This window comes from Babylonia areolata, chromosome 9, assembly GCF_041734735.1.
Source record: "Babylonia areolata isolate BAREFJ2019XMU chromosome 9, ASM4173473v1, whole genome shotgun sequence".
NCBI classification, from domain to species: domain Eukaryota; kingdom Metazoa; phylum Mollusca; class Gastropoda; order Neogastropoda; family Buccinidae; genus Babylonia; species Babylonia areolata.
In genome coordinates, this window is record NC_134884.1 from 3,075,878 (window position 1) to 3,085,877 (window position 10,000).

General features: G+C 45.8%; 1 protein-coding gene across 3 annotated transcripts in view; it reads left to right on the forward strand.

The window, feature by feature from the left end:
* The window catches only part of LOC143285996 (neo-calmodulin-like), a 131,251-nt gene that overhangs the window by 74,197 nt on the left and 47,054 nt on the right, over positions 1–10,000 (forward strand). The window contains exon 1 of one of the 3 annotated variants that reach the window (XM_076593485.1): positions 7,784–7,907. The exons of the other annotated variants lie outside the window; for them this stretch is intronic. The gene's annotated coding sequence lies outside the window, so the exon portion shown is untranslated. Of the gene's footprint in view, positions 1–7,783; positions 7,908–10,000 lie in introns of those variants that run through there. 3 annotated transcript variants of the gene reach the window in all.

Consider the following 10,000-nt stretch of genomic DNA (forward strand, 5'->3'; position numbering starts at 1 on the left):
GAACAGTACCGTCGTGACAGACTTCCCCTGAATTGATTTTTTTTTTCTAAGATTCATCGAATACTTTTTTTTATATCATAAGTATTAAGAACAGTACGGTCGTGACAGACTTTCGCATCAATAAAAACCATACACATGATAAACCCAAACCATAAACACGAATCAATAACATCAGCAATCGTGACAGTCTGTTCAGCGAATCGATAAAGAACCAATCGATCAAACACGTGCGGACCTGCCTGCCTGCGTGGGTGGGTGGGTGTGTGGGTGGGATACATAACTACAACCATGTCGCCGAAATCTAATAATAGCCATCAGTATCGTGAGAAAGCCATGCCCACTCCAGGCCAATTCACTGACCACGGCTGGACACAAGTTAGGAACCACCCACGTCATATCTCTGGCAGGTCTTTGTTAAGCAGGGACTTTGTTACGAAAACAGTACTCCCCCCCAACCCCCCACCCACCCCCAACACATCCACACCCACAGGTAAACCATACCTTCCCCCCGAACCCCCCACACCCACAGATAAACAATACCTGTCCACGTACACACCCAGATTAAGCCAGGAAGGGGTGGGGTGGGGTGTGGTGTGGGGGTGGTGGCTGAGATAAGGTAAAGGCCGTTAAACCCCCCCTGACCCCCATCTCCCCTACCCCCTACCCCCGCCCTCCCCTCACACACACACACACACACACACACACCACTCCCCCCTCAGCGAATAACCATCAGAGCTGGAACGTCGAGCAAGAATAACGCAGGATGGAAGGTTTACACAAAGGTTTTCGATGAGACTGGGAAGGGCGACAAACACACCAATTGCTCGCGCTCGGGATCATAGAGAGAGAGAGAGAGACACGCACGCACGCACGCACACACACACACACACACACATACAAGCGCGCGCGCGCACACACACACACACACGCACGCACACACACACAGACACACACACACACACACAGACACACACACACACACACACACACACAGACACACACACACACACACACACACACACACACACACAGTGAACTCCTCACTTCACTCTCCCATTCATATCCCCCTCCCTCCAATCTTTCTTCTTCTTTTTTTTTCTTCTTTTTTTTTTCTTCTTCTTTAAATGATCCAACATGTAAGGAAGTAAAACTTGTAGACCACATCAGACAATAAAAAAAATAAAAAAATAAAAAAAAAACAGCAAACTGTTGGCGTTGTGGTCAGTGCGTGGCTTTGGCTGTAGAGCTATCTGGGTGGTTTCCCTTCATATCACGCACGGCGTCTGAAATTCTCTCTCTCTCTCTCTCTCTCTCTCTGTCTCTCTCTCTCTCTCTTTCTCGGGGAAGTCTCTCTCGCTCTCTTATTCACTCTCTCTCTCTCCCTCTCTCTCTCTTCTCTCTCTCTCCCTCTCTCTCTTTTCTCTCTCTCTCGCTCTCGCTCTGTGTCTCTCTCTCATTCTCCCCCTCTCTGTCACTCTCTCTCTTTTATCTCTGTCTCTTTCTGTCCCTCTCTCTCTCTCTCTGGCGACAGAGAATTAATATGTTTTACGTCATGTGATATTTTACGTCACAGGAAAAACGCCACACTGTCTAACTTGCTAGTGGAGTGATGGCCTAGAGGTGACGCGTCCGCATAGGAAGCGAGAGAATCTGAGCGCGCTGGTTCGAATGACGGCTCAGCTGCCGATATTTTCTCCCCCTCCACTAGACCTTGAGTGGTGGTCTGGACGCTAGTCATTCGGATGAGACAATAAACCGACGTCCTGTGTGCAGCATGCACTTAGCGCACGTAAAAGAACCCACGGCAACAAAAGGGTTGTTCTTGGCAAAATTATGTAGAAAAATCCACTTCGCTAAGAAAAATAAATAAAACTGCAGGCAGGGAAAAAAAAACCAAAAAATGGGTGGCGCTGTAGTATAGCGACGCGCTCTCCCTGGGGAGAGCAGCCCGAATTTCACACAGAGAAATCTGTTGTGATAAAAAGAATTACAAAATACTAATTTAACATATATATGTGCATATATATGCATACATATATGTGTGATATATATATATATATATATATGTGTGTGTGTGTGTGTGTATGTGTGTGTGTGTGTGTGCGTGTGTGTGTGTGTGTGGGGGGGGGGTTATCCCTGAAATGCTTGTTTACGTGACCCCTTCAGTAGGGTCAATGGCCTGTATTGAATAAAAACATCCGTATCCGTATCTGTGACGACAGCCATATATGATTTTTTTTTTTTAAATAGATAGATAAAAATCAGTGGCAACTGATCTGTGAAAAAAACAAACAACTAAATTTGTTCTGCGTTCAGTTTCATGTCAAAAATTGTATTCCGATCGAAAGATGTGGACGTGTATGTCAAACAGCTTTTCACGCCTTGCAGTCATTTACATGTGTGGCCAGCTCTGAATCAGAAGGATGAAAAACAAAACATAAATAGTGAAATAGAAAGCTGGAGAATCTGTAAACCGGAGCGACACTGATACTGACACTGACACTATTTTATTGTCCAATCAGCGTAAAGGCCAGGATCATCTTGAATTCGACAGTTCATCGATTCTTTTTTTCTAACGTTCATTGCTTCCACAATAAATTTAGCTATTCCTTTAATTACAGTTTCATTGTTGCTGGAAAGCAGATTTATAACGTTTTTATCACTTGGGTTATTTTCGAGTGCGTTTAATGCAAGGCAGTTTTTACGTTTGTCCGCATAGGCTGTGCACTGGAAAAGAAAATGTGTTTCATTTTCTGGATCATTTCCACAAGATGGACAAATCATATCGTTCGAGGAATTTTCAGTGAAGTACCATTGCTTACAATTCTTCAGGCCACTTACTCTCAACCTAAATCGAATAAGGTTCGTCCTGTGCCATTTATCAGTAACAAATAAAAGATATCTTTCTGCGTAAACCGGAGCGAGAGACAGAGAGAGGAGCAAATTTGAAAAGAGGCAAGGTTTTTAAGGCCCAGACTTGGAAGAGCTGAGTGCAGAGACCTGACGAAGCGAGAGAGGGACCCTCATACCAAGTACAAAGGTCCAGACACAGAGAAATAGCGGCGGCCGACAGTGGTGTGTTTGAACCCCAGGAACGCGGAAGCAGACTGGGTATGAATGAAGCCTGACACTACCACCTGAAAATGACTTGGGGGGGGGGGGGGGGGGGGGGGGGGGACAGGACAAGCATACACACACACACACACACACACACACACACACACACACACACACACACACACACACGGACATCGTCAGTTAATTGATGCACGTAAGACAGGGTTTGGGAAAGGAGGAGGAGGGAGGGAAAAGGAGGAGGGGGGAGGGGGGGATGAATCAGGTGACAAGTCGGGGACATCAGTGAATCAGTGCAGTAGTACTTACAGAGAGAGAGAGAGAGAGAGAGATTCAAATGGTTTAATGACTTAAGCAACATGCTCATATCACCAAGTGGAAAACACGCTCCCCCCACCCCCCACCCCCCACTCCCCCACCCCTTCCAACGTCCCTCCCTCCTACCGAGAGAGAGAGAGAGAGAGAGAACACGAACGAATGAACGAACGAACTTTTTTGAAATGGGGGAAGCGGAATAACCGTGCAATTGTTTTGTTTGTGTGTGTGTGTGTTTCTGTGTCTGTGTTTGTGTGTGTGTGTGTGTGTGCATCTGGGAGTGTGTGTGTGTGCATCTGGGAGTGTGTGTGTGTGTGTGTGTGTGTGTGTGTATGTATGTCTGCATATGTGTACAGTCGACCCAAACACACACACACACACACACACACACACACACACACACACACACGCACACACCACAACATTACAACACAACACACACACACATACACACACGCGCGCGCGCGCGCACACACACACACACACACACACACAACACAACACAACACAACACAACACAACACAACACACACACACAATACAGGCTAACTCCAAATATACTAAGTGACACTGGTTCGTCACGATCCAAGTACACATATCAGGGTCAGGGTATATATTGTACATGGTCAGTCGCGTCCTTCTGTGAGGAAAGAAGGTAGCTTAGACGCTCATCTACCGATACAGAGTCCGTCCGTGAGGGTATGGGTTAGAATCCCGCTCTCGCCCTTTCTCCCAAGTTTGACTAGAAAATCAAACTGAGCGTCTAGTCTTTTGGATGAGATGACAGACCGAGGTTCGGTGTGCAGCACACACTTGGCGTACTCAAAAAAACAACAAACAAAAAAAAAGAGAGAAGAAAAAAAGAAAAACACACAAAAAGACATGGCAAGTGACCTCAGTTTCGATACCCCTCCACTTCCGTGCTTGGGGTGAGTCCTGTCAATGTCTTCAGTGTCGGCGCGGCAGATTCATGAGGGGCTGTTGTTTGAGGGACGTGGTGGCGGTCTCCACTCTGGGGGGGGGGCGGGGGGGGGGGGGGACGCTCACTCAGTCTGGCTCCGCGACTAAGCTATTATTGTCGTTAGTAGGGGGCCTTAGTAGGTGGTGTCCTAAGTACGTTAAATCAGAACAGGCACCACTGAACACCACCGAAGTGACTCAGCAGCAGTGCAGGGTCTCCTCTGGTGTGTGGCCTCCTAGCGACCTAACATCGATGGTTCCCTGTGGACTGCCGACGCTGGAACTGCGACGGACGAACCCGGGTGTGGCCGTGTATGGAGGAATCTAAATGAGCGGCGCGGGAGTAATGCCACTGAAACGGTGCAGATGATGGGGCAAAAAAAAAAAAAAAAAAAAAAGACATGGCAACATTCTGTAGCAGAAATCCACTCTGATAGGTACACAAGTACATAAGCATGCACTCAAGGCTTGACAAGCGCGTTGGGTTATGCTGCTGGTCAGGCATCTACCGGGCAAATGTGGTGCAGCGTATTATGGATTTGCCCGAACGCAGTGACGCCGCCTTGAGAAACTTAAACCGAAGCTTTCCGACTATGACCATTTGAAAAGCAAACGAGACTACGGCTATGCTGACTGCCTGGGCTAGAAGTTGATCGAAGTGGAACCCCCGAAAGCGGAGTATGGCTGCCTACATGGTGGGGTAAAAACGGTCATACACGTAAAAGCCCACTCGTGTATATACGAGTGAACGTGGGAGTTGCAGCCCACGAACGCAGAAGAAGGAGAAGATTGAAGTGGAGAATGTCTTGCCCAAGTTACACCCCTACTCTCTCGCCCAACAAGGGTTTTAGGACAGTCGGCGTTGGGGCTGGTTCCCAAATGCCAACCAACCCCCCAAGGCTGCAGCACTAAAGAGCCAGTGCAATCTCTTGCCTCATAGTTTGAGAGTCACATAGCACTTCACGGAAGACTGAGCTGTAAATGGAATTCCATTACAGTGGGGAAACTATTGATCATACCGCTTTCACTTTACTGTTGGCCCAACTGTATACCTATGTCAGTCTCGGAAAGGCTGACACTTAGAGATCACTGACCAAGTGGTCAGAACGCCCGATTTATCTCTCTCTCTCTCTCTCTCTCTCTCTCTCTCTCTATATATATATATATATATATATATATATATATATATATATATAACAAACAGTGAAGAGTGGTAACTCTCTCCATTACACAAGGTACACAACTTCAAGTCAGTGATGCTTACGCTACCGATTCAGCTAGCACACAGGTAAATAAAACAAAAGGTACATTGGAACAAACCCAGACACTTCCTCAAAAAAGGAAGCGCCGGGCCTGTTCTTATACCAATCATTTGACAGGTGCACACAGCAGCAAAGACAGAAGAAATGTGCGATATATAAATAAAACAAAGTTGAAAAACAACACCTATTTTGTTAAACAATATATATATATATATATATACATATATATATATAAAGCGAGTGTCCATTCCTTCGAGTTCCATATACAAATCGGCATTTTTACTTCCCACTTCATCAGACGTTGAGTAGTGGTCTGGGCGCTGAGACGTTAAACCAGGGTCTCGTATGCAACATGCACTTTGCGCACGTAAAAGAAACCCACGAGAACAAAAGAGTTTTGTCCCTGCCTGGCCAAATTATGTAGTAAAGTATACTTATTTCGTGTGTACGTGTGTGTGTGTGTGGGGGGGGGGGTTAAGGGAGTGGAGAGAGCGATCGAGGAGGGGGGGGGCGAGGGGGCGGGGGAGGGGGTCCTGTATGAAGAGAAAGGAGGGGGGGGCATAGGGGGGTGGGAGGGGGAGGGACGGTTATGGAAGTGAGGGGAACAGTCATTGTTGGTAAAGCAGCAGAAACAACAAGGGAGAAAAATGCTCCACGCTTCGTCCGGACCTTCTGACGACGTTGTTCTTTGTGGGAATTACTTTAGCTCTCTCTCTCTGTCTCTGTCTCTCTCTCTGTCTGTCTCCCTCCCTCTCTCTCTGTCTATCTCTCTGTTTCTCTCTCTGTCTCTCTCCCTCTGTTTGCCTCTCTCTCTCTGTTTCTCCCTGTGTGTGTGTCTCTCTCTCTATGTCTCTGTGTGTGTGTCTCTGTCTGTCTGTCTCTCTCTCTCTCTCTCTGCCTCTCTCTCTCTCTGTTTCTCCCTGTGTGTGTGTCTCTCTCTCTGTCTTTCTCTCTGTCTGTCTGTCTCTCTCTCTGTCTCTGTCTTTCTGTCTCTCTCTCTGTCTCTGTCTTTCTGTCTGTCTGTCTGTCTGTCTGTCTGTCTCTCTCTCTCTCTCTCTCTCTCTCTCTCTCTCTCTGTGCCTCAAGAACGCAAGAATTTTAATGTAAGGTCACCGACCTGTATACATTTTGGGTGCACGTGTTGCACACACAGCTTGACTAAAATAAAATAGGAAGAACGAAAACAATCCACTTAAATACACAGTGAGCTCACTGAGAACAAGTAAACTAAATGAAAAGCACAAGGCTGATATTTCTGTTTAAGGCTGAAAGTGCTCTTCTCTCAGTCTTAATGCATAAAAAAACAAACATTGCAACATCTCTGGTCACATTACAACTTTCGTTTTGCAGCAGAAATGATAATGACAGATTTCTAATATTTTGCATATCGTGACCTTACATTAAAATTCTTGCGTTCTTGCGTTCTCTCTGTGCCCCTCTCTCTCTCTGTTTCTCCCTGTGTGTGTGTGTCTCTCTCTCTCTGCCTTTCTGTCTGTCTCTCTGTCTCTGTCTCTGTCTCTCTCTCTCTCTCTCTCTCTCTCTCTCTCTCTCTCTCTCTCTCTTCACAGTCTCCAAAAAAGACCCAACAGAATCGATTCATGGAAAGCCGACATGCTGTTCGTTCCATTTACTGATCGGCACTATTACTTTGATCTCACGTGCATGACACACACACACACACACACACACACACAACCACACACACACACACCACACACACCCACGCCCCCCCCCTCGCCCCCCCCCCCCCCCCCCACCCACACACACACACACACACCCACCACCTCACACACACACACACACACTCTCTGATCATCCACACAATACACCCTTCCTGAAACTTACCGGAGGTCCACAAATAAATAACGCATGACTGATCACGCGTGTCCTCAAAGGTTTGTTTATCCCCCCCCCCCTTTTTTTTTTGTGTGTGTGTGGCTCCAGTCGATAGAGGGCAGCACTGCTCAGTGGAGTTGTCCCCACCTTTCCGGAAGTCCGGGGCGAGGCGGGAAGCAGACGACAATATCGGCAGACGACAATAATAAACCTTCCCGCACGGCAAAGGAGAAAGGAGAGAGAGAGAGAGAGAGAGAGAGAGGCAGAAGCGTGTATGTGGGTGTGGTATTATTTGCTTGGGAGGGGGAGAGCGGGCAGTGTAAAAGCAGCGGTTGAGACAGGCTGAGTCACTGTTCCCACACGATTGCTTGTTGCTCATCTCTCTCTGTGTGTGGGGGGGACTGTGAGTGTGTGTGTGTGTGTGTGTGTGTGCGGCGCCGTTTTTATAATTTGTGAGATGTGAGTTACAGATCTGGGTGTTTTTGTTTGTTTGTTTTTTGTTTTTGTTTTTTTTGTTTTGTTTTGTTTTTTTGTCGAAGATGTTAGGTTTGTGGTGTTTTACTCATGTGTGATATTTTTTCCGGTTTTCAACGTGTGTTTTTTTTGTTTGTTTTTTTCCCTCTTATTTTCAGTAGTATGTTTTCAACAGTTTTATCACAAAGTCAACTTGTTTAGGGGTGTGAGTTGTTTTGCTTTTTTTTATATATATAGTTTATTTGAATTCATTTTTCAAACAAACAACAATAACAACAACAAAAACCTAGGACCTACGTGTAATTCATATTTAGCTTATCTGTTTAAAAAAATATATAAAGAAGAGAGAGAGAAGAAGAAAAAGACGACGACGACGAATAAGAAGATCAAGGAGAAGGATGATAATTGATAATAATAATAAATCAAACGAAAGAATAAGAAGAAAAAAATATGAGGTGGGATATGCTGCCTCATTCTCGTTATTCTTAGCATGCAATCGATTTCGTAAGATTATTTTTTCCCTCGTCAATTTTCAAAAGATTGTTTTTTTGTGGGTTTTTTTTGTTGTTTTTTTTGTTTTTGTTTTTTTTAAATAAAAAATAAATAAAAATAGGCTGTCTGGCAGTGCCGTTGGGTGTGTTCATGTGCCGCGCTCTGTCTGTAGCTATTTGATACATGGTTATTTGTATCAAGTGGTGGAATCGACAGCAGACTGCAGACAGCTTTATTAGCTAGCAAGGTCACGAGTGTCTGTGTCATGGGCACGGTGTCTTTTTTTCTTTTTTCTTTTTTTTTCTTTCTTTTTTTCCCCCAGGGTGATTGAGTTTGACGTCAGAGTCTGAATTGTATCACATTGTATTTGTGTTGTATAGAGGGGGTGTGGTGGGGGGGTTCTTGCTCTTTTTCCCCCCCCCCCAGTCGTTTCTCCGAAAGAAATTCGGGTTGCTCTTCAGGTAAAACGTGTTACCACAATATAGTATACAACGGGGTGTTTTGTTGGGGGGGGGGGGTTTGGGGGGAGAGGGGTGTGTGTGGGGGGAGGGGGGGGGGGGGTTCTCTCTGTCTGCAAGTGTAACTGGTTCAGTATCAAAGTAGATGCATTTTTCTACAAGGATTTTGCCAGGGGCAACCTCTTTGTTGACGCGGGTCCTTTTACGTGAAAGTGCAGAGTGCGGACGGGACCTCGGTTTTTTTCCCGTTTCATCCGAAAGACTAGCAACCAGACCACCACTGAAGATCAGTAGTGACAGGGAAGTAAACATCCCGGTCCAATGCGGGGATTCGAACTCGAGGACACTCGCTCTGCAGTCGTGTGCCTTACTACAAGTCCACCGGTCTGTGTTTTAGGGCAAAGATGGAGTCCATCATTCCAGTGTCGATGGTTGCCAAGAAAATTCGCGGCAAAAGTGGGTTGAGGTAATTAGACAGTGTGGCGTTTTTCCTGTGACGTAAATATCACATGACGTAATACATATTAATTCTTTGACGGCATGGGCCTGGCAGACATTGTTTTCTACTTTGGGCGATAAGTTTGTCTGCTTAAAATTTGTGTGTTCATGTGTCTGTGAAACGCGCGCGGGTAGTGTGTGTGTGTGTGTGCGTGTGCGTGTGTGTGCGTGCGTGTGCGTGTGTACACACGAAATGGTCAGATTTCAAAGGTTCGTCAAATTGAGCGGGACATTTGTCTCCATAAATTTTAACGGGGCATATTCTTAGCGTATACTCCAGGGTTGCTGTCTCGCACACCCATATCTTGGGGATGCAGTGGATGATTTATGTTATAAGTGACAAAATACGACAAGAAATACCAGCTTGGTTTAGTGTGTTGGAGAAAGGAAAAATGGAAGAAAGGGGGGCTCTATTTTTTTTCGAGAAATAAGCGACAGATCTTGTCACTGTCTGGTTCCGTTATCACGAGTGATTAAACAGTAGATGTTGGTTTATACAGGTGAGTCATCCACTGGTTCAGTACATTGGTACCTGTGAACAGAAAAGAGGAATGCCTTATCTATTAGTTATAATCGAACAAGGACTTTTTCACCTCCAAATTGTTCAGCTCTTGACATTTTCGTATTTCC